General features: G+C 44.0%; 1 pseudogene; it reads right to left on the bottom strand.

Moving 5' to 3' along the window:
- LOC142312878 (uncharacterized) overlaps positions 1 to 25,650 on the bottom strand; it is a 259,596-nt pseudogene that overhangs the window by 191,417 nt on the left and 42,529 nt on the right.

Here is a 25,650-nt window from a genome sequence, read left to right as displayed (position 1 = left end):
AACCACCCCTTTTCACTCACGGGCGAGGAGCGCCGCTCGAGTCCCCGGGATCCGGCCCACCGCTCGAGCCATCACCGAGCAGCAGCAGCGGCAGCCGGACCCGAGCAGTGGGAGAGCGCGGCGTCCCCTCCTCCGCCCGCGACACAAAGACACTGTGGGCAAATAGGGCGGACAATTGATGCCACTGTCCTGCTGTCTGCCTGAAATGTTTTTAAATATCGAGACTCCAAGATGGATCTCCAAGTTGTGTCTTGTCTGTACTGGCAGGGGTATGGGAGCACCAGCCCTATACCTGTCATGAAAGGTGTTTTTGCTGCCTAAGGTTTGGCCTCACAGTGAATCTAATGAGGTTTGAATAGTTTCGACAAACGATTTGGCGAATGTAACATTTGCTCAGCAAACAGAACTTTGAAAGGTTCGCTCATCTTTACTGACAGACTCCCTTTACTTGTGAAATGAGTTTGGTTCAGGTTTAATTTGAGTCATAAAGGTTTTTTTTACACAAAGTTGTGGGCTAAAAGCTTTTGACCATGAAAGAATAAGTCTAGAGCAACTTTTTAATTTCTTATGTAAACCTTAATCGTGTAGGACCCAGCTTATCTGCCCTTGTTATAAGAGATTGAAATGTACCGAATTACTGGGAAAACTCCAATCTGGTTCCAAACCATATGCTCTTACACTCTAAGGCTCGCTTTACACGCTGCGATATCGTTACCGATATCGCTAGCGTGGGTACCCGCCCCCATTGTTTGTGCGACACAGGCAAATTGCTGCCCGTGGCGCACAACATCGTTAGTCCCCATCACACATACCTTCCTAGCGACGTCGCTGTGACCGGCGAACCGCCTCCTTTCTAAGGGGGGCGGTTCGTTCAGCGTCACAGTGACATCACTAAGCGGCCGCCCAATAGAAGCGGAGGGGTAGAGATGAGCGGGACGTAACATCCCGCCCACCTTCTGCTTTCCTCATTGCCAGCGGCCGCAGGTAAGGTGGGGTTCGTCGCTCCTGCGGTGTCACACATAGCGATGTATGCTGCCGCAGGAACGACGAACTACATCGTAGAAGCAGCAGCAACGATAATTGGGAATAGGGGGGCATGTCCCCGATGAGCGATTTTAAATGTTTTTGCGACGCTTCAAAATCGCTCATAGGTGTCACACACAACGACATCGCTAAAGCGGCCGAATGTGCGTCACAAATTCCGTGACCCAAACGAGATCGGTTTAGCGATATCGTAGCGTGTAAAGTCACCCTAAGTCAATGATCTCCATTGTAATTACCTCAGGGGAAAGCTTTGAATTCTTTTTTCACTCCTGGAGAACCCCAATCAATGCCTAGTGTTAGGCCAGTTTGAAATATCCATGGTTCAGTTCGTACTTGGACCAGTGATGGGCAGTCCGGCTCTTTTTGGTGGCAGGATCATTTGGCTCTGCTCACTAAAAAAGAGCTGGCTCTTTTGGACCCCAAATGGATCCCCATTTAATGTATGGTAAATTCAAACTCTGCCTACATACAGCCAGCCAATAACAGAGCATTTCCGGTGGCAGTCTTTCTTTCCCACCATCCAAACAGGTTGATTTTACCCTCACTGAGACCCATTCAAGACTGCAAGTGGATCTCACTGGGGTGCCAGCTACCATTGTTAACTGAAGGGAGTCGACGCTTTGTCTTGTATCATTCACAAATGACATCACTCATTTGGACCACGATGCTCGGGACGGCCAGGTGCCAGTCTCTGCATCACATTCTGAGTATGGAATGTAAAACATGTATGTGTGAAACTGGCTTAAGAGGAAAAGGTCTTATTGCTGCATGATTCTTGGTGCCATACAGTCTACCAAACGGTGTATGGTGATGTTAGTCTCACCTATGAAGAGTAGATATGATTCCAAAAGGATAAGTGCTGTTTGGGCGACCATGTAAAAAAGTACTGGTTTCACAACATGGACTGGGAACAGTCTGGCATGAGCCAAAACACACAACAGGAGTTACACCATGACAAACAAGGGGTACACCGGGGACACTTTAACAACTGAGGGCTCTAGGACTACTGATAGGGAAGATGGACACCTCCACCACTTTCCTGCCACTGTACCCTTCACTCCTAGCCAGTTCTCATCACCTGTCACCGAGCTGGAACCCGAAGCCCTGAAAAGCCCTACAATAGTCCCCGGCTAGGGAGTGGGCAGGTGAGGGATGCTGGCCCCACCGGTGCACTGAAATAACACACCAGGAAAGGAAGAACAGGGGGGAACACAACAACAGACTGCTGCAGTCAGCACCAATACTACAGCCACCACAGCAACATCAACAGAGGGTTTTAGCAGCTCCTTCCACCTCCAGTACCAGCATCCAAATGGCAAAGAGAATAACCACCTGATAGCAGAGGGTATATAAAGGGACTGGTAGTGGTCCTAAACCGAACACACCTGAGCTGGTAATTAGCCTGCTTGCTGGATTATTGACGTTACTGACATTAACCCTATTTAATATTGAGAGTCAAGAATGGAAATGACTCTCAGGTCCTGAATCTGTCACTAGTCTCATAATGCAGAGAGACAGCAAAGACAACTGGTTAGTTAGCTTAGGTCAGTGGTCAGATATTTCCACTGAAGAGCTTACCACATCTTATACCTTGATGTACTTTGCGGAGGTAGGCTGCACAGCATTACATGCTATTAAAGGGAATCCATCAGGTGATTTTCTAGTATAATGCTAATGTTATCTTTAAATAAGGCTAAGGAGACCGTTAAAGATCAGTACATCTTATTGCTCTACTTTGTCCTTTTATCTTGTTGTAAGCGCCTTATAATTCAGCGGACATAATAACTAGTCAAGTATATGTAAATACAAACTGCATATGCCCTGCTCTCCCCTCCCACCTCTCAGTGCTTGCATCAGTGATAGAAAATCTGAACTTAATTTACATTGCTGCCCCCACCCATACTCCCTCCCACCTCTCAGCAGTGATAGTGAATATACTGAGAGGTGGATGGGGGAGAAATTACTATGCAAATTGTATCTACATACACTTGACTAGCATGCACAAGACACTGAATTCTACTGAGCTTACAACAAGATAACAGGATAAAGTAGAGCAATAATACTTACTGATCCTGAAAGGTCTCTTTAAGCCCTATTTAAAGATAACATTAGTATTGTACTACAAAATCATCTGACAGCTTCCCTTTAATCTCAGTGATCGCACAGTCACAGCTTCTAAAGCTGGGTTCACACTAAGCGACAACGACGTCGCTGTTACGTCACCATTTTCGGTGACGTAACAGCGACCTTGTAAGTCGCTGTTATGATCGCTGCTTAGCTGTCAAACACAGCAGAAGCAGCGATCATAACGTCGCTGTGCTACATGTGCAGAGAGCAGGGAGCCGCGCTTAGCGCTGGCTCCTTGCTCTCCTAGGTACAGTACACATCGGGTTAATTAACCCGATGTGTGCTGCAGCTACATGTCACAGTGCAGAGAGCAGGGAGCCGCGCGCACTGCTTAGCGCTGGCTCCTTGCTCTCCTTGCTACAGTATACATCGGGTTAATTACCCGATGCATACTGCAGCCACATGTCACAGTGCAGGAGCCGGCACTGGCAGCAAGAGCGGAGGCTGGTAACGAAGGTAAATATCGGGTAACCAGGGAAAGGTCTTCCCTTGGTTACCCGATGTTTACGCTGGTTACAGCTTACCGCAGCTGCCAGACGCCGGCTCCTGCTCCCTCTGCTCGCTTCATTTCGTCGCTCTCTCGCTGTCACACACAGCGATGTGTGTGTCGCAGCGGGAGAGTGACGACCAAAAAATGAAGCTGGACATTCAGCAACGACCGGCGACCTCACAGCAGGGGCCAGGTCGTTGCTGGATGTCACACACAGCGACAGCGACGGGACGTCGCTGCAACGTCACAGAAAATGGTGACGTAGCAGCGACGTCGTTGTCGCTGTGTGTGACACCAGCTTAAGACTATGTGATCATTGTGATTTATATGAAAGGTGATGACCATGACCTACTAATAAATGAATGTGGAATCTCAATGTGACAGCCATGAGCAGTGATAACTCCAATCTTGGCTGTTTAACTTATATACGACACGTTTCTATGGGTTGCTATGACAAAGATAACACAAAATGGCTCCAATAAAAACATGACATCAACAAGAAGGAAAAAAGTTTTATCGTCTGGAAGTAAACTTATCCACAATGCTGCCACCATCAGATTGTGCAGAGAACAACCCCTCATACATCCACCATCCTCAGATGTTGGAACATTTCGGGGAGGTTGATGTCACGTCCTCATATCATCTGTATCTGCGACCTCCGCCCTATCCAATTTCAGCGCAGTGACTATAAAGAAGGGAGGCGCACTGCACTGTGCATGGGGGGGCACTCTGTAGGGGTAAAGTACTGAGGGTTACAAGAGAAGTATTGTACTATGAGGGCAATTTGTGTCCTGTGTTTATCATCCAGAGCAAAACTGAAGAAAGTTATAAAGTTATGGATATTGGGATGCAACAAATGTAAAAAAAACCTAAATAAGCTTAGAAATGAAGGGGTTAATGCGCCCAGTAATGGGGAATCTCCACACCTCTCCACCTGCAGAGCCGCACTCTAGATATATGGCTGCTCTATGCTTACAGGACCTGTGCAGGACTCTGCTGTGCTGGATGTCATGGTGTTGCATGAGGTGAAGGTTATGTGTGGGGTCAGGAGGGATTAAGGGCGGCTTTGCACGTTGCGACATTGCACGTACGAGGTCGATGGGGTCAAATCGAAAGTGACGCACATCCGGCGTCGCAGTCGATATCGCAACGTGTAAAACCTTTTTGATACGATGAACGAGCGCAAAAGCGTCGTTATCGTATCATTGCTGCAGCCTCCGACATTTCCATAATGCCGATGGTGCGACAGGTACGATGTTGTTCCTCGCTCCTGCGGCAGCACACATCGCTGTGTGTGAAGCCGCAGGTGCGAGGAACATCACCTTACCTGCCTCCCGGCTGCAATGAGGACGGAGGTGGGCGGGATGTTTACATCCTGCTCATCTCCGCCCCTCCGCTTCAATCTGCCGCCTGCGGTGTGACGTCGCTGTGATGCCGCACGACCCGCCCCCCTAAGGAAGGAGGCGGGTCGCCGGCCAGAGGGATGTCGCACGGCAGGTATGTGCGTGTGAAGCTGCCGTAGCGATAATAATCGCTACGGCAGCTTTCACTAGATATCGCACGTGCGACGGGGGCGGGACTATCGCTGCAGCATCTGTAACACATTGTTACCGATGTCGCAACGTGCAAAGCCCGCCTTAGGCTGTGTGCGCACATTGCATCTTTTTATCCTGTGGTCACAGAAACATAGTTTGTGGCCCAAAAAATGAATGACGTTTTGCCGCATGTTTTTTTTATAGGTGAAACAAACTAGGATAGGATAATTAATAGATGGAAAGAACATTAAAAAAAAAATAAATAAATCTTTATTTTTATATAGCGCTTACATATTCCGAAGCGCTTTACATACATCAGGCACACTGTCCCCATTGGGGCTCACAATCTAAATTCCCTATCTGTATGTCTTTGGAGTGTGGGAGGAAACCGGAGTACCCGGAGGAAACCCACGCAAACACGGGGAGAACATACAAACTCCTTGCAGATGTTGTCCTTGGTGGAATTCGAACCCAGGACTCATGCGCTGCAAGGCTGCAGTGCTAACCACTGAGCCACCATGCTGCCCATATAGAATAGATAGAAAGAAATAACAGAATAACTCTATAGAGGGATAGCTAGCAGCTGGCCAAGCTTTTTCAATTATTTTTTTGGTAAAAAAAAAAAAATGACGTGGGGTCCCCCCATTTTTCATATCCAGCACAGGAATAGTAGCAGCTGCGGGCTGCAACCCTCAGCTGTGTGCTGTACCTTGGCTGGTTATGAAACATAAAAGATCCCACAAGCTTTTTTTTATTTATTTTTAAATATTTGTCCCCTCATTTTACTAAAACCAGCCAAGGTGCAGCAGACAGCTGGGGGCTGATATTATTAGGGTGGGAAGAGCCATCGTTATTTCTCCCTCTCCAGCCTAACAATAGCAGCCCACAGCTGCTGCAGAAGTGGCACATCCATTAGATGCGCCAATTCTGGCGCTGGACCCATTGTCCTGGTTTTGTGGCAATCAGGGTAATAAGGAGTTAATAACAGCCTACACAGCTGCTTCTAAGCTCTAGATTAGTAATGGGAGGCATCTATCAGACCATCACTAATCTGTAAGTGAAAGTAAATAAAAACACTAAATAATCCTTTATTTTAAATAAATAAAGCACTTTCTTTCACCACTTTACTAACCCCCAAAACACCCCTGCAGGCTCGCCGTAACCCACACGAGGTCCCACAACGTTTCCAACACTGCTACATCTAAAGCTCACAGCGAGCGCCATAGAACATGACCACCCGCTGTGAGGTTCAAGCAGCGACTGAAGTGAGCCGCGCGATCAGCTGGACGACTCCAACAGTAGCAGTGCTGGAAGCATCATGAGACCTCATGTGGATTGCATCGGACCTGCAGGGGTGGTTTTGGGGTTAATAAAGTGTTGAAAGAGAGTGCTTTATTTTCTATTATTTCAAATAAAGGATTATTTTGGTGTTTATTTCTTTTCACCTACAGATTAGTGATGTGGGGGTCTCATAGATGCCTTCCATTAGTAATCTAGGGCTTAGTGACAGCTGTGGCCTGCCATTTACTCCTTATTACCCCGATTGCCACCGCACCATAGCAATTGGGAGGAGCTGGGTAAAGTGCCAGGACTGTCACACCTAATGAATGCGGCAATTCCGGGCGGCTACAGACTGATATTTTTAGGATGGGGGGTGCCCAATAACCATGGGTCTCCCCAGCCTGAGAATACCAACCCCCAGCTGTCGGGCTTTATCTTGGCTGGGTATCAAAATTGGGGGGACTGCACACTATTTTTTAAAAATTAGTTATTTAAATAATTAAAAAAAAGTCGCATGTGTAAAAAAAAAAAAAAAAAGCCTGTAGCCGTGGTTTTATTTGAGCTGGGTATCATAATATGGGGGGATCCTACGCCAATTTTTAATTAATTTATTTATTTTACTGTGCAGTATAGATCCGCCCACTGGCGTCTGTGATTGGAAGCATCAGACACAATGTCACTCAGTGTGGGGGCACTGTCTGACTGCAACCAACCACAGATGCCGGTGAGCAGGGGAAGCAGTGCATATTCAATGAAGGTAATGAGCGGCCCAGGAAGTGAATGAGTGGCTGCAGGAGCAGTGTGATAGCCGCCACGGTGATTCAGTAAGTATGAAGCGCTTTCTCCTACCCCTTTGCACCGTATTCTGATCCCCATAGACTTTACATGGGGACTGGCATCTGGGCAAATACAAGGGATCAATCCCTCGCCGACCCAGAGTCAGCAGGGGATTGATCTGCCAGTCCTCCGAAATGCAGGGACAAAACGCAAAAATAATTGACATGCTGCATCTTCAAAAACACAGTCAAAAAGAGATGCACTGTGTGGACAGCAAAATAAAAATTTCATAGACTTTACTGGGGAAAGGAAATGCATGCATTTGGTTGCATCTTTGTAACTACAAAACGTCACCAAAAACGTAGTAAAAGATGCAGTGTGCACACATAGCCTTCCAGTGTGAGTGGAGCAGAACCACTTGTGTATGACATGTGTACGGAGTGGAGCCGCGTGTGTGCAAGTATATCCCTTACACAAGTCATATATGTGGTTTTGACGTCTTATATCAGTTTTCTTTTATTTCAGCTCATGTGGATTTTCTGTGTGTGTTCTTTACCAGGACCTTTTGGTAACATCCAATTATATGGAGTTGATAACCATATGTCACTTTCACACCAAACCAAGTATTCTCGTAATTACTATTACTGGAAGGCTTTGAAATTTATCAGAAAAACAGTCATGTGTCCCAATTAGTGATGGGCATCCCAGACTTCTGGATGTGCACGGGGACTTCTCAGTGAACTCTGGGTAACTATCCAAGTCTGGTAACACTGGTAATAAAACAAAAAAAAATGGATAAAGCAAGCGCTATATACTTACCAGCCCCAAGCTGTCGGCTTTATCATGGCTAAATATTAAAATTGGGAGGGACTGCGCGCCATTTTTTTTAAACTATTTAATTTTTTTTTTTTTTTAAAAAAAGCACGTGATCCCTTTTATTTTGATACACCACCAAGATATGATATGGGTATCAAAATATGAAGGGACACTAAGCCAATTTTTTTTTTATTTTTATACCACAATAGAGCCACAGACAGCATGTGTGAATGCAAGCAGTCCAACACTCAGTTACACAGACTGGGGGCATGTCTGACTGCAACTAATCACAGACAACAGGACTCCCGGTGGGAAGGGCAGCAGTGCATATGTATGAAGCTAAATGAGCAGCCCGGAAGTAGAATGAGCGGCACCGGAAGCAGTTACAGCTGCATGGGAGACCAGTAAGTAATATAATATGCTTTGGCAGATGTAGAATTCCTCTGCTTTGACGTTACCCTTTTAAAAGTGATAATTTTCTGGTTTGCTTGTTCGCTCTTATACTATAGTAAGTATATTATGGTCTGGTAAGAATGTTGAATGCTTCTTGTTTGGAGCCTAAGGTAGAAACGGTCACTGTGATACTTCTGTTATGTGTTTCCTTTTGTTTTCTGTGTCTTGTTAAGGTGTATTTGCACCCTATGTACCTGGACTATGTGTTCTTTTTGTACTGAATTCTCTTACAGCTTTGCAAACATGCATTATACATGTCCTTATTTTGTACCTGGTTTATTTCTGTTATTTAATAAAAAAATAAAAAAAAACACACATTTGGGACATAATTGGCCAGCAATTGCAAATGGAGATGCCTAGAGCAGATCTTGAAGCTTTGTGTGCAAAAATTGCACCTTGTGTCATAGAACATTCATCAGACAATTCATAACCTCCGTGATGGCATTTGTGTACATGGTGCTCATACTCAATACTGAATAACTTGAGATGTTTGTTTTTAAAATTTTGTTTCCATGGTTTCATCATTGGTTATCATTAACAATTTTCCTTCTTGATGTTGCTATTTCAAAGTTGAGGAGTGTACAGTATATGCATTATTTCCCTAAGTGTTGTCTCTGATGTAAAACAAGATTTGATTTCTCTGTAAAACATTTTTTACATTGTGGACATGAATATGGCTTCTCCCCTGTATGACTTCTATGATGTCTAACAAGACTTGATTTCTGGCTAAAACATTTCCCACATTTTGAACATGAAAATGGCTTCTCCCCTGTGTGAATTCTCATATGTCTAGCAAGATCTGCTTTCTCTGTAAAGCATTTCCAGCATTCTGAACATGAAAATGGCTTCTCCCCTGTGTGAATCCTCAAATGTGTAAGAAAATTTGACTTCTTATTAAAACACTTCCAACATTCAGAACATGAAAATGGTTTCTCCCCTGTGTGAATTCTCTGATGCTGTACAAGGTTTGATTTATGTGTAAAACATTTCTCACATTCTGAACATAGATATGGCTTCTCCACTGTGTGAGCTTTTTGATGTTCATTGCCCACTCTATTTGTATTTTGCTGAGCAAGGTTTGATGAATCGATAGAAAAAGGATGTTGAAAAGGATCAGATGATTTAATTTTTCTAAGAAGGTCTGGAGGAATATCTTGGATAATGTCACGTTCTTCACCTCTATCTGATGTGATACCTTGATCGTTGACTTTAAAATCTAAAAGTTCCAAAGAATAAATATGAATTCATGATTTTTCAACAAGTGCCTTAAATTATATTAATCATAATATATTTAGAATATTTCTATATAAATATATAAATTAAAATCAATTATTAACTGTTTAACCCATTCCTGATGAGTGATTCAATTTTTGGGCTTTTATTTTTTCCTCCCCTTCAAAGAGCGATAACTTTTTTATTTTTCCATCAACATAGACGTATGAAGACTTGTTTTTTGAAAGTTGAGTAGTAGTTAGGAATGAGACCATTTATTTTACTGGGATTTTTATATTGTTCATTGTGCCGTAAAAAGTAAGGTGATTTTTCAGGTAAACCTTTTAGAGGGAATCTGTCAGTAGGATTAATCCTCCTAAGCTATTTATATAGGCATATGTGTCATAGAAAGTTGAATAAAATTACACTTTGACATTTGCAATTTGATGTGTAATTCCAGAGAAATCTATGATTTTCTTAATATGTAAATGAGCATGTGGTCAAAATAAAACCGGAGGTTCTATGACACTGACCAATCATATGCAGGCAGCAACAAAGATGTTCAGAAGGATCTGCTATTATGTCTCGGGATCACAGGGCCTGCCAGCTAAAGTGTGAAGTTTAAATAAGCACTGAAGCTATATTACAAAGCACCAAACTATGGAGCTATGAACTCGAATTACTTACCCTAATGATCACCACACTCTTTTTACAATGCTGATCCGGCACACAACTGATGCCCATACTTACTCTTCTGACCAAACAAGCATTTGACCGCTGTAGCCAATCAGTAATCACACTTGTGGCTAACATGCATCGGATACAGCTAGTATTTCACTGATCACATGTCCATACGGTCAGAAAAAAAAAAAATGTATAGGGAACAAAGCATCATGTCAATTTTGCCCACTGAAATTTTGTCATTAAAACTATAACTACCGTATTTTTCGCTTTATAAGACACACTTTTGTTCCCCCAAATTATGGGGGAAAGTAGGGGGCGCGTCTTATAATCCGAATATACGTGTGTGTATATATATACATATATATTTATATTACACATATATTATATATATATATATATATATATATATACATATACATATATACACACACACACACACACACACACACACACACACACACACACACACACACACTGCAGGGTCCAGGGGAGGTGGGGGCAGCTCTGGAGTGGTGCTGGGCGCTTGTGAAAGCTGCAGGAGGGAGCATTTGATCTCCTGCTCCCGCTCATATAATATGCACTGCCGCTGTCCATCACCGTGGTGCTGAAGCCGCACCGTGGTGACGGGCTGGGGCATCGGCGCATATTATATCTGCCTGCGCTCTCATTTGATCGCACATGATCCCCCCTGTGTTAGATATGGCCCCCATACTGCTGCCCATAGTAAATTAAAAAAAGCTTTACTTACCTCCAGCGCTGATCTCCCGGTGTCTCTGCTGCTGCCGCTGTGATCAGTAACGCAGAGATGATATCACTCTGCTGTGCCGATCACATAATCGGCACTGAGAACCAGGAAGTGGAGGAGCTCAACCACACGGAGGGAGACACGAGGGATTACAGCGCTAAGAAGGTAAGGAAAGAGTGTTTTATTTTACTATGGGCAGCAGCTTGGGTGCTATATCTAACACAGGGGAGGTGTGCCATCTATAGGGGCCATGGGCAGCACGCATGGAGGCCATATCTAACCCAGGGGAGGTGTGCCATCTATAGGGGCCATGGGCAGCACACATGGGGGCCAATCTAACCCAGGGGAGGTGTGTCATCTATAGTGGCCATGGGCAGCACACATGAGGGCCATATCTAACAGGCGAGGTGTGCCATCTATAGTGCCCATGGGCAGCACACATGGGGGCCATATCTAACACAGGGGAGGTGTGCCATCTATAGGAGCCATGGGCAGCACAGGTGGATGTGTGCAATCCATAGGGGGCCATGGGCAGCACAGGGGAACATGTGCCATAAATAGGGGTCATGTGCCAGCAATAGGGGATGTGTGTCATCAATGGGGGACATGTGGCATCACTGGGGGACGTGTCCCAGCACAAGGTGGCTATATTCAATATAAGGGGGCCATATCCAGATTAAGGCGGGCTAATTTTAGGATGGGGGGGTATGAGGGACATATACCCTATATGATTTGTTCAGTAACTGAAGAATTATAATTTAGTTGTTACTACTCACTTGTGCGGTTATCTGTAGGAATCTCCTTATTACTCCGCTCCTCACCCCTCACATATGTCTCTGTAGTATTAATATGGGTCAGATCTTCAGCCTGAAAGAAAGATTGTAAAAGTTAGGCCGGGGCCACATGGGGCACTAGTACGAGGCTCGCATGACACTTGGCTCACGCTGGCAGTGTAGCAGAGCCGAGTGTCATGCGAGTGTCCCTGCGACTGAGGTCCGACTGTGCGAGCGGACCTAAGCTGCGGGGGGCGGGCTGGTGTTGAGGAGGGGAGGGATTTATCTCCCTCTCTCCTCCATAGCCGGCTATTGCGATTCTCGCTCTGCATGCACGGTACATCGGTGTACCGCGAGTGCAGTGCGATTTTTCTCTCGCCCCATACACTTGAAAAAAAAAAAAGACTCTCACATTACAATCGCAGCATGCTGCGATTGTTTTCTTGGTCAGATTAGGGCTGAGAATATAATCGCTCATGTGCACTGACACACAGGCTAATATTGGTCCAAGTGGAATGCGATGTTTTATTGCACTCCACTCGCACCGATTTTCTCGCCGTGTGGCTTAGGCCTTAGAGACAGATGGAGAAGTCCCGTGAAATGATTTCTAAAAACAGAAAAGAAGTGACCATGACGATCAAAACTGACAGCAGTAGATATCACAGAGCTGCAGGTCTCCTGTATAATCCAACCTGTTGGCTCCTAATTGTAACCAGCAGTCTCCATAACCAGAAAATTGTGAGAAAATCCAGACAACCAGCTAATGTCTATGATCAGCTTTATCCTGTCATCTCCACCAAGTATAAACCATACACTGAATAGTTGGTCACCTTTAAACAGAAACCCATCTTTGGACCTCCTTGGGCCTTCAGAACTTCAGACAGGAGATTTGTGAGGCTTTATGTTTTTTAGTTCACCTTATATTTATCATGCCATGGAGCATAATAAGGAACAATTAATTTGCAGTTATTTAATTTCTTGGTAATCAAATTTCCTGGCCAAATTTTGGCAAATTGATAAATTAAAATTTTGCCCACCCAAGAGGAGAATGAAGATGGTGAGAAAGAGGACATTGTGCGCAGCGCAGAATTAAAAAGAGAGGCCAAAGTAAGCTGCGCAGAGCACTACACCACGTTCTGTGTTGGCGAGACAGGTGAGTGATATAGGTTTTTTTCACCCCTTTGCAGGCACTATACATATTGGACTACAGCCATTTTACTAAACACATACAAGGTGAAACATAAAAAAATTTAACTCAGGATTAGTTAAAGTTTTGGGAAAATCTGAGATGAATTCACTTATCGCGACGCAATTCGCACATCTCTAAATACTGTTGGATAAAATAAGACTGAATACAAGACCTTCACAGCCGTCTACACATCATAGGGAGATTTCATGACACCTTCTCTCCATCTACCTGATAATCCTGAGGAACATTGAGATTTTCTTGTTTACAGTCCTGAGGAAGAAGAGGATAGGGACATTTCTCTGGTGTTGTCCTCTTACTGGATAGAACTGGAGGAAACACATACAGCAACCGAGTTAATTCTTTATATACAAATAAGACGTGTGTATTTAGTCCTGTCTATTACCTGGTGATGTGAGGGGCTGGGGAACCTCCATCATGACGTCCTTGTACAGATCTTTGTGTCCTTCTAAATACTCCCACTCCTCCATGGAGAAATAGACAGTGACATCCAGACACCTTATAGGAACCTGACACATATAATGATACTGTCATCCCCTCGATGCCATCATAGCGTTACTGTATAATGTCCCAGCATTCCCAGCAGTGTCACCTCTCCAGTCAGCAGCTCAATCATCTTGTAGGCGAGTTCTAGGATCTTCTGGTCATTGATGTCCTCATGTATCAGGGGGTGAGGTGGAGGCCCCATGATTGGGCTCAGGGGTCTTCCCCATCCCTCAGACACAGGGTCCTGACAGCGCTCACTAGAGGTCTTCTTCACTACTGTGTAATCCTGGTTATGGAGAGACACATTAATAAATCTCACTACAGACATTTCCAGAGTCCTCACCTCTCCAGTTCTGTCCATCTGTTATTCCCATAGATAAGAATGATGTAATCTGACGTCATCAGAATCTCTCACCTCTCCAGTAAGCCGGAAGAGGATCTCTAGGGTGAGGTGTAATATCCTCTCCGCCATCTTGTCCCTGTCCCTATCCATCCTTGATGGGTCAATGAGGAAAATTCTCTTATATAGAAGATCTGAGAGGATCCGATATTGTAGGGACCTGAATGGGGAGAAAATGAAGATGTAACATCATAAAGATCCCATGTAGGAATCTCCGGAGCTGTTACCGGCTTCACATGATCACTACATCCAGTCCTGGCCCCGTCCTGCCCCAGGTATAACACACAATCCACCTATAGTCACACACAGAGATTTATCACAGAATATCTCCAGTCGAGCACCAAAAACATTGAACAAATCTAAAAGGAAAAATCACAAATGTCTGATTATTTATTAAATATTTCATAAAAAAAAGATAAAGTGCAGGGAACATCCGCAGACATTAGGACGTCTGAACCAGGTATTTCAATAATAGATAATGATAAGATATGTTAATGTTCTAATAGTTTCAACATAGAGCGGGAATGACCATAATGGAGACTGTACAGCAGGGGTATACAACCTTTCTTACCTTGAGAGACACATTCAGGGCGTGGCCTGCACGCTGATGGCAATGGCTGCTTGAAGGAGAGCTCTGTGCTGACAGCAGGATAAACTGGCTCTTATCAGCTCACAGATAACAGGATTACCAGCTACAGGAGGTGTGAGTAACCCCAGCCCCCAGCTATGCCTAAGGGGAGACCTAAAAAAACTGGCACTCCAGCTAAACTGACAGACTTCTACCCCCGGGATAGGGATCTCTCCTCACCAAGCAAGATGGCGCTGGCTTCTCTCTCAGCTTCTTCCCACTCCTCACAAGGAGATACAGGCTGCTTGAGAGGCTGCACAGCCATTCCTCTGACAGAGGAAACAATGCAAGCTCTGCTGAAAACGCTGAGGGCTTCCCTGCAGGCTGATCTCAGAGAAATAGTAAGAGAGCTGAAGGAAGAGATCAGGTCTCTAGGTGATCGCACAGAGCATGTAGAAACTAAAATGGCTGAACTTGCAACATCACATAACAATGTGATAGATGCTAACACAGCTTTGGAAAAGGAGGTGGAGGCACTAAAACTTAAAATCAGTGATATAGAGGACAGATCCCGAAGAAATAACCTAAAAATCAGAGGGATTCCCTCATCAGTAGCAGATAAAGACCTCCAGGAATACTTCCACAAGTTTCTGCAGCTTATACTCCCTGGATGGGACACCAGAGACCTGATAGTGGACAGGATTCATAGAGTCCCTAAATCCAAAGGCATAGATCCAGCTCTGCCTAAAGATGTCCTGGCTAGACTTCATTTCTATAAAACAAAAGAAGCTGTGCTGCACACACTGAGGGGAAATCCAGCCCTGCCAGACACTTTCATGGGACTAAAAATCTTCCCAGATCTTTCTGCTGCAACTCTTAATAAAAGAAGAGAATTTGCCCACCTTTCTAAACTCCTTAGAGATCAAGACATCAAGTACAAGTGGGGTTTTCCTGTGAAGATGATCATTTTCAAAGATGGAGGCACTCACATATGTCATACTCCTTCTCAGCTGGGCAAATTGCTGGATGACTGGGGAATAGCCCACCCACCAAACCCTGGTGGGCAGGAGAATCATAGAGGCCCTCCAGACAGGATTAACCCTGAATGGTCAGTAGCTTAGCTGGGACTCCTTCCTGCTTATGGCACCTGCTGTCCCTGCTCCTGTGACACGGGATGTCACGTAGCCCCCCTGATGTTCTCGCCTATGGCGAGCGGTTATATACCGGGCACCCTACTCGGGGCAAACCGGTGTTGTTGGAATTTTTTTGTTTTTGTTCCTCTTCTCACAAATGTTCCTTAATTTTTTCTGGAAATTTCTCTCAATTCCTTGCTGGTCTAGCCCCTCTCATCCCTGATGGCGTTCCTAGGAATTCAAACCCGCCTGCGGCTCCAATATGAGAATTAAGATATTGTCTATTAATGTGAACGGACTCAACTCCCCAGCAAAAAGGTCAATGATGTGGAGAGAGGTGAAGGCATCTAAGGCTATGTGCGCACAGTGCGTTTTTTGCGGCGTTTTTCGGGTGCGTTTTTGGCCTCAAAACTGCAGGACTTTGCTTCCCCAGCAAAGTCTATGAGTTTTCATTTTTGCTGTCCACACACATCTGTTTTTTTTACCTGCGTTTTTGAGTTAAAAAAAAAAAAAATGGACATGTCAGTTCTTTCCTGCGTTTTTCTGCGTTTTCCCCCCATGCAATGCATTGGAAAAACGCAGCAAAACGCAGATATCAAAAACGCAGCAAAACGCAGCCAAAAACGCACCAAAAACGCATGCATTTTTTATGCGTTTTTTCGACGCAGGTGCGTTTGTGCGTTTTTAGCGGCCAAAAACGCACAAAAACGCAGCGTCAAAAAGACGCAGTGTGCGAACCTAGCCTAACTGTGATATAGCGTGCATTCAGGAGACCCACCTTCTTTCCACAGATAATAAACGGCTACTTCATCCAAGGTTCCAACACACCTTTTTTGCTAATGACTCAAAAAAAAGAGGAGGAGTGGCCATTTTAATAAAGAACTCAGTGGCCTTTAAATTGATAAATGTCAGTTATGGAGCGGATGGAAGATATATTATTTTGTCTTGTTATATCAACAGCGTCCCTTATACCTTGGCAACGGTCTACTCCCCAAATTCATCACAATTGACCTTTGCTAGGAAATTTTTCCAAGCATTCAAAGATACTGCCACAGGGGCGGAAATCATCTGTGGAGATTTTAATATACCTGTAATACGCTCCATGGATTGCTCCAACACCAGCATCCCACATGCTAAGGAACTTAAGCATCTCATCAATGAATTCCATTTTCATGACATCTGGAGATATTTGCATGCATCAGAAAGAGACTATACATTCTTCTCTTCCAGGCATCGCTCATACAGTAGAATTGATTTTTTTTTTTGGTCGACAGCAAATCTATAAGTAATTGTGTGGCAGCTGATATTGGTTTAATTACTTGGACAGATCATGCGCCGATCTCTTTGTCTGTTCAGGGTAGCTTTAATGTTCAAAATTCCCCTTGGTGGAGACTGAATACCAGCTTGTTTGGTAGGCAGAAGGTACATGATGAAGTAGAGTCAGTGTTAACAGAATATTTCAAACTTAATAATAATGGGGAAATTTCTGACGAGACCCTGTGGGCTGCTCATAAAGCAGTAGTCAGAGGGCAGCTCATAAAAATAGCCTCCATCCAAAAAAGGAAAAAAGACGCAGATATTAAAATATATATTAACCCGTATTCATCACCTTGAATCCCTGAATAAAGCCAAAGCATCCCCTAACTTGACTAAAGAAATTGTAACCCATAGATTCCAACTAAGATCCCTACTCCTGCAAAAATACGAACATAATCTTAAAAAAAATAGATCGACATTTTATGCTATGGGGGATAGAGCGGGGTCCTTATTGGCAAGAAGGACGAAAAAACGTGAGATCCAATCTAAAATAGAATTCCTGAGGGACCCAAACGGAACAATCACTAGACATCCCATTGAAATAGCAGAAGCATTTGCGAAATACTATGAGGCCCTGTATAATCTAAAATATGATTCCAATGCGTCACAGACGACTCAAGTGGATATACAGGGTTTCCTAGACACCCTGGATCTTCCCCGGGTCTCAGATGAGCAATTAGAGGAACTTAATCTTAACTTTACTACACATGAAATCCTAGGTGCCATCAAAATGACTAAGTCTAACTCTGCCCCGGGCCCCGATGGGCTGCCATACGAATATTACAAACAATTTACATCCACTCTGTCCCCCTTTATGTCAAAAACCTTCAATTTTTGGCAAAATAAAGGGTCAATTTCCCCAGACAACTTAGAAGCGATTATTATCACGCTACCCAAACCAGGGAAACCTGCAGACACCCCGGGTAATTTTAGGCCCCTTTCACTCCTAAATTGTGATGTTAAAATTTATGCCAAACTAGTGGCAGATAGACTTCATAAAGTGATCCCGACCTTAGTGGCTCCAGACCAAGTTGGGTTTGTGACAGGCAGGCAATCTAAGGATGGCACCAGACGAATGCTTGACTTGATTGGACTGGTGGAGATATCGGGTGAACCCAGTGCATTCCTGTCTCTTGATGCTGAAAAAGCCTTTGACAGGGTGCACTGGGGATACCTGGAGAGAGTTCTAACAAAATTCGGGTTTTTGGGGAAAATCAAGTCATCCATTCTAGCCCTCTACTCTTACCCAAATGCGTCAGTGTTGGCATCGGGGTTTCTGTCATCTAAATTTCAAATAAGTAAAGGCACCCGCCAGGGGTGTCCATTGTCTCCCGCTATTTTTGCTTTAGTGGTAGAACCTCTGGCGGAAGCTATACGAAAAAACATAGCCATTTCTGGTATAAGAGTTGCGGAATTTGAACATAAACTTGGTTTATACGCAGACGATGTGATAATTTCCTGTTCTAACCTTGCAGTGTCGATTCCAGCAGTGGTGAACACATTATCAAACTTTTCTAAAGTGTCGTATTATAAGCTTAATGCGGCAAAGTCTTTGATACTGCCGTTTAATGTACCGGTGGAGGCCTGGAGTGCGCTGGAGGGGGCCTTTCAATTCAAATGGTGCGACAGGGGGATACCTTATTTGGGTATTAAGCTGACACCATCGCAGATGTTAATTAAAGAAAATTTGGAACCTTTGATCCAAAATTTAGAAAAGGAATTGGGAAGTTCTGAAAAAATATCATTGTCCTGGATAGCCAGGATACAGTCCTTTAAAATGGTTTTCTTACCCAAAATATTGTATGTGCTCAGATGCCTTCCCATCAAAATTTCTCACAAAACCCTGATGAAACTTCAATCGTTGACTAACAAATTTGTCTGGGGTAATAAAAGGGCTAGGGTCGCAGGTAAAAAGTGTTATACCCCCCATATGACTTAGGGGGATTGGGCACCCCAAACATATCGGGCATATTATAAAGCCTTACTAATTGAATCACTAAAGGAATGGTGGCGTCCAGGTAATTCACATAGATGGGCTCAGATTGAAAATTTCCTGTCCCGCCAGGGCTCGGTCAGAAGAATAATGGAAGCAGAATATTTGAGCCGTTCACGGTTCTCCCCGTGTGTTCCCACCATGTCAGCCTCCCTGGAGGTCTGGCGAAATGACTTGATTCATAAGATTCAGATTCCTCTTTCAGAGATTTCCCTCAAGTCATTGGAATCTCAAATCCCCTTTTTGAATCTGGCCAGGTGGGAGGGATCGGGCATTACAGTGCTGGCGGATCTATACTCTGATTTGGGTGTTAACCCCTTTAATGAAATAGTACGGGAACACCCCTCTTTAAAGGGCTGTTTCTATCAACACATCCAAATTAGTAATTTTCTGGCCTCTAAATTTCCTCCAAAGTCGAATCCTCTGTTACCTACAACAAAGGCTTTGGTATTTAAAAAGATAATTAAATCCAAAAGGTATCTCCTCGACATACAAATGGCTCAATAACCCCCCCGAAGAGCAAAAATCTCCTTATATGAATAAATGGGACGTGGAATTGAGTGTCTCTACCTCTCCTTCAAACTGGCACTCGGCATCAGCAAATATCCAAAAATATTCCAAGTGTATAAATCATCTGGAGCAACTGAAAAAAGTACACCTGCGATGGTATCGGTCCCCAGCCAACTTAGCACAGTTCCTCCCAAATTATTCGCCACATTGTTGGAAGGGCTGCCTCCAAAGGGGTACTCTTGGTCACTGCTGGTGGGCTTGTCCCAAGGTTTTCTCGTTCTGGTTGGAGGTGTTTGGCCTGATGGGTGAGCTGACAGGCTATCCTATTAATCCGAATCCAGGTCTGGCAGTGCTAAACGTGGGTATAGAGGAGTTCTCTTGGGAATCCAGGGGTTTATTAGTTCACATTCTAGTAGCTGCCAGATATTGCATAAGTTTGCACTGGAAATCCCCAAAGACGCCTCCATTAGTTGAAGTATATAACCGAATTAATCTCCAATGCCAATACGAGTTCTGTCTGGCTCACTCCATCCGCGCCAAAAACAAAATACTTCAGATTTGGGACACGTGGCTAAACTCTGTATATGCATCCCCTGTCAGGCATCTGTCTCCAGGGCAAACTGTTGATAATTAAAAATGGGTCAAATAGGGTCAAAGAGTGTGTTACGCAGGGAGTTCACCCATACCACATGTCAATATTCAAGGTGTTTAAATCTCTGTTGTTGTTACTGCTCGGGCTACCCCGAAACGCCATCCAATTCCCTCCCTCCCCCCCCCCCCTCCCTGGTTGCTTCCTTGCAACCATCCATGGTTCTCCCCCTCTCCCCCACCTCTCTCTCCCCTCCCTTTTCTTATCTTCCTTTCTTACTCTCTGGTTCTGGTTGTTTGGATCCCTCGTTTTGAGGATTAAAGAGTAAATTGGTAGGTTGACTCTATACGTATTGGGTATTGATTAACCTAAAAAAGTTGCAACTTGCATCAGACATGATTGGTGGTGGTGTGACAGGAAATGTGAATCATAATCAAAGGTGATACTACCACGTGTTACAGCGTTGTTTTCTTTGTGTATTATTGCCAATGATATCTGAATTTCTCCTTTTTGTAATGTAACTTCCTACAATAAAATTGATTGGATTAGAGAGACACATTCATCACTGAGATGGTCATGAGCCACATCAAGTGACCCCTCTCCTCATGGTAGTGGCAGTCCGCCATTACTGGTAAAATTACAGTCAAATCTTTCACCTCAAAGAAAAGCACACAAAGACTTTGTGATCCCCTCTTTTGTAGACCTTATACTTACATCCAGAGGGTCCCACTTTACCCCTATTTAGTATTCTCACATAAAGCACACTCACCACACTATTGCATCTAGTTTTAAAGGGAACCTCTCACGTCCAATATGCACCCAGAACCACGGCCAGTTCTGGGTGCATATTGCTAATCCCTGCCTAACTGTCTCTGTATACACTAGCATAGATAAAGGGATCTATAGAAAAAGACTTTATAAAGAATTTTATAAATTTCTAAAGATCTTTTATCGTATGCCAATGAGCGAGGGCTCTAGCCCCCTGGGCGTTAGTTCCCTTGCCAGTCGTCCTCATTAGCATGTTAGTACGCCTCTGTGGGTGTGCTATCATGCTAATGAATGTGCAGCTTCACAGGATGATCTCACTCACCTTTCCGCTGCCATCGCATCCGACGGGAGATTTCGGCTCAGTGCGCATGACCCCGGAGTTTTGGTCATGCGCACTATGAAGCCAGGTGTATGCATCCTGCCTTCAAACTTAAGTAGTGCGCATGACCTAAACTCCGGGGTCATGCGCACTGAGCCGAAATCCAGCGTCGGATGCAATGGCAGCAGAGAGGTGAGTGAGATCATCCTGTGATGCTGCGTATTCATTAGCATGTTACCACGCCCACAGGGACCTACTAACATTCTGATGGGGGAGACTGGCAAGGGGAACTTACGCCCAGGAGACTAGGCCCCTCGCTCATTAGCATACGGTAAAAGATCTTTAGAAATACTTTTTCGAAAGATCTCTATCTATGCTAGTGTATACAGGGACGGTTAGGCAGGGATTAGCAAAATGCACCCAGAACTGGCTGTGGTTCTGGGTGCATATTGGACCTGACAGGTTCCCTTTAAGCATCCCTCTAACTGGCAGCATACACAGACAAGCAAAAGGGTAACAATGTTTTAAACTTTTGATTTTCAGGCTCCATATCTCACCATCCACTATAGCTTTGAGCATGAGACAACCTTCATTTGATAGGCAATCATCTTGGCTATCTCATACATAAATTTGAGTTGCAAATATTTAGCATATGACTAGTTATGCAGATTATTTTCATGTAATTGCATTGTTACTGTTTTACAGCTAATGGTGGAAAAATCTTTTTCTTCCTCTGCACTACAAATTACATCCTGTTCTCACATTACCTAATTGCTGAGTGTGTTATTAGGTTGATTCCCAAGTGAAAGGTCACTGGTTCAAATTGAAGAGCAGCCAGGAAGCTTTCCCAAAGAACAGAAAAACAGCATCATCCAGCTCATTGATAACGGTCTCTCAGCCAAGAAAATTGCCAAACTGCATCATGTGAGTGCCATAGCAAATGAAAATCTGTCCATCAATTTAAAAGCCAAAAGGTGGACTTCCAGGCAAAATATCAGAGTCGACAAGAAAGCTCAAAACAAGTTCTGTCAGTTCAGGCGTCTTGTATGCTTCATAAGTGAGGTCACAGACATCCATGTCAGCACCGTTACACAAGTCTGGAATGGTGGTCTGAAAAAGGTGAAGAAGCCTCGACTTCAATATCATCATAAGAAGCGTTAGCTCGGGTTTGCAAAAAGTACAAAAAGAGGACAGTAGAAGATTGGAAATGTGTTATTTGGAGGGAAGAGACAAAAGTCAATACACTATGCTCTGATGATTGCAAATGGATCTGGAAGATACAAGGGGAAAAGGGCTTACAGATTGAGATATTGAAGGAACTGTCAAGTTCGGTGGAGCTAGCCTAATAATATGGGGTTGTTTCACCGCTAAAGGCGTTGTATACTTTACCAGGATTGATGGTGGGCTCCATGCTGAGCTACATGTGAGTATCCTACAAGATGAGCTACTTTGTACACTTGAGTACTATGGATAGGAAAAGGACGACATATCATTCCAGGAGAACAAATGACCCAAAGCATAAGTCAAGATTGGAGAAGAAATGGTTCAATAACAATGAGGTAGAGGTGCTGAATTGGTTCCCCAGACCTCAATCCAATTCAACACTTGTGGTTAAAGTTGGGACATACTAGAAAGAATGATGAAAAGGAATAAATAAAAAGAGGGTAATAACTTATTAGGTGTATATTATGTAGATGTATAAAAGGTTTCTTGGGCAAGTTAGACATGGAATGAACATGAAATATATGTAGATAATAATAGAATGAAGGCATATGCCATATAACCAGGTGTATATTACGTTACCTGAGCATTATAGGTGTGGAATGATCATGAAATATCTGTAGATAATAGGAAAATGAAGGCATATGGCATATAACCAGGTGTATATTATGTTACCTGAGCATTATAGGTGTGGAATCATCATGAAATATCTGTAGATAATAGGAGAATGAGCGCATATGGCATATAACCAGGTGTATATTACGTTACCTGAGCATTATAGGTGTGGAATCATCATGAAATATATGTAGATTACAGGAAAATGAAGGCATATGGCATATAACCAGGTGTATATTATGTTACCTGAGCATTATAGGTGTGGAATGATAATGAAATATCTGTAGACAATAGGAGAATGAAGGCATATGGCATATAACCAGGTGTATATTATGTTACCTGAGCATTATAGGTGTGGAATGATCATGAAATATATGTAGATTACAGGAAAATGAAGGCATATGGCATATAACCAGGTGTATATTATGTTACCTGAGCATTATAGGTGTGTATATTTCCTGATCATTCCACACCTATAATGCTCAGGTAATGTAATATACACCAGGTTATATGCCATATGCCTTCATTTTCCTATTATCTACAGATATTTCATGATCATTCCACACCTATAATGCTCAGGTAACATAATATACACCTGGTTATATGCCATATGCGTTCATTCTCCTATTATCTACAGATATTTCATGATCATTCCACACCTATAATGCTCAGGTAACATAATATACACCTGGTTATATGCCATATGCGTTCATTCTCCTATTATCTACAGATATTTCATGATCATTCCACACCTATAATGCTCATATATAATGTTCATTCCATGTCTAACTTGCCAAAGAAACCTTTTATACATCTACATAATATACACCTGATAAGTTATTATCCTCTATTTATTTATTCCTTTTCATCATTCTTTTTAGTATGTCCCGTTAAAGTTGAAGAAAAACTGTATTCATAGCCAAGGGAGTTGACCAGTATGCAACAACATTGGGAACGTGACGAAGAGACCTGGGATCTGATTTCGCTGGAGACATGCTCTGATCGAGAGTATGCCCAGAAGGATTCAGTGTTGAAAGCCAAAAGTGGATTTACAAAATACTAACAGAATAATTAAAATTAAATTTAGATTTTTAGAAGCAAAACAGTAACAATGCAGTAGCATGACAATAATCTGCATAAGTAATCATATGCTAAATAGTTACAAGTCACATTTATGTATGAGATAGCCAAGATGATGGTTTATAAATAATGGTAATCTCACGCTCACAGCTATAATGGATGATGAGATCTGAAGCCCGAAAGTCAAAAGTTCAAAACATTGTTACCCTTTTGCTTGTCAGTGTATCCTATCTTCTCACGCCAGTTTATTCACATCTAGATCACCTGTTCTTAGTAGGGCGATTAACAAAAGTCACTACCGGAAAATCTTCTCTTCGTAGCGGTTTGCCATCTTGGTGCTTTAGCACCAGGTCTAGCAGACAGCCACAAGCCTCACATGAGTTCTTGAGCCACAGCTTGGAAACCCCTGTTTTATCGTAACAGAGCAGCGAGCGGCGTCAGGAGGGAAGTGACCCAATCTAATCCCATACAGACAGATCTCCTGATAGAGCCGCACAGACGGGAACACGTTCTGTCTCTTGGAGTGTGAGCGCAGCACTGAGGGGGTTAATATAATGGGGAATCTCCACATACCTCCACCTGCAGAGCCGCACACTGGATATATGGTTGAGCCTAGAATGTATGTGCTCCTTCCAGGTTAGTGGGCAAGACCGGCTTCATTCATGGGCATGACCGGCTTGGTGATGGTTCCTCCTGTCCACTATAATCATGCAAGCTTCGTCCCCCCACACCCCCTCCTGTGGTCTTACCTTAAGACCCCCGCTTCTATTATAAACAGCTCTATGCCCACATTGACTTAGAAACACAATACTTATTCCAACTGGAGAACATTGGGCTGCATTTTGAACACGCCCCTATCACGTGACAAATGATCTCATACAGGGCAGGAGCCCATACATTCTAGCGTCTACCATACATTTATATGGCTGTTCTGTGCTTCCAGGACCTGTGGTGATGTCACATGGAGGGGAGGAGTCAGGGGTCACATGATCAGCTCCTCAGTGTATGCAGGACTCTGCTGTGCTGGTTGTCATGGGGCTGGACATGTACTTAGCAGAACCGCATGTACACGTGTTCAGAGCGGAGCCATGTCTGTGTATGATGTGTACGGAGTGGAGCCGTGTGTGTACGAGTTGTACAGAGCGGAGTGGCGCATGTACAACATGTACTTGCTGTGCTGGATGAGGGGAAGTTTACGAGTGGGGTCAGGAGGGGTTTACAGTGTGGATGGAGCAGAGCCGTGTGTGTACGAGGTGCATGGAGCAGAGCCGTGAGTGTACGACATGTGCATAGCTGAGCCGTGTGTGTATAATGTGTATGGAGCAGAGCCGTGTGTGTACGATGTGTGCGGAGCAGAGCCGTGTGTGTACGATGTGCGCGGAGCCGAGCCGTGTGTGTACGATGTGTGCGGAGCCGAGCCGTGTGTGTACGATGTGTGCAGAGCCGAGCCGTGTGTGTACGATGTGTGCGGAGCCGAGCCGTGTGTGTACGATGTGTGCGGAGCCGA

This window comes from Anomaloglossus baeobatrachus, chromosome 5 (assembly GCF_048569485.1).
Source record: "Anomaloglossus baeobatrachus isolate aAnoBae1 chromosome 5, aAnoBae1.hap1, whole genome shotgun sequence".
Lineage (NCBI taxonomy): Eukaryota > Metazoa > Chordata > Amphibia > Anura > Aromobatidae > Anomaloglossus > Anomaloglossus baeobatrachus.
The sequence above is the reverse complement of the archived record's forward strand: the minus strand, read 5'-3'. Positions and strand labels throughout refer to the sequence as shown.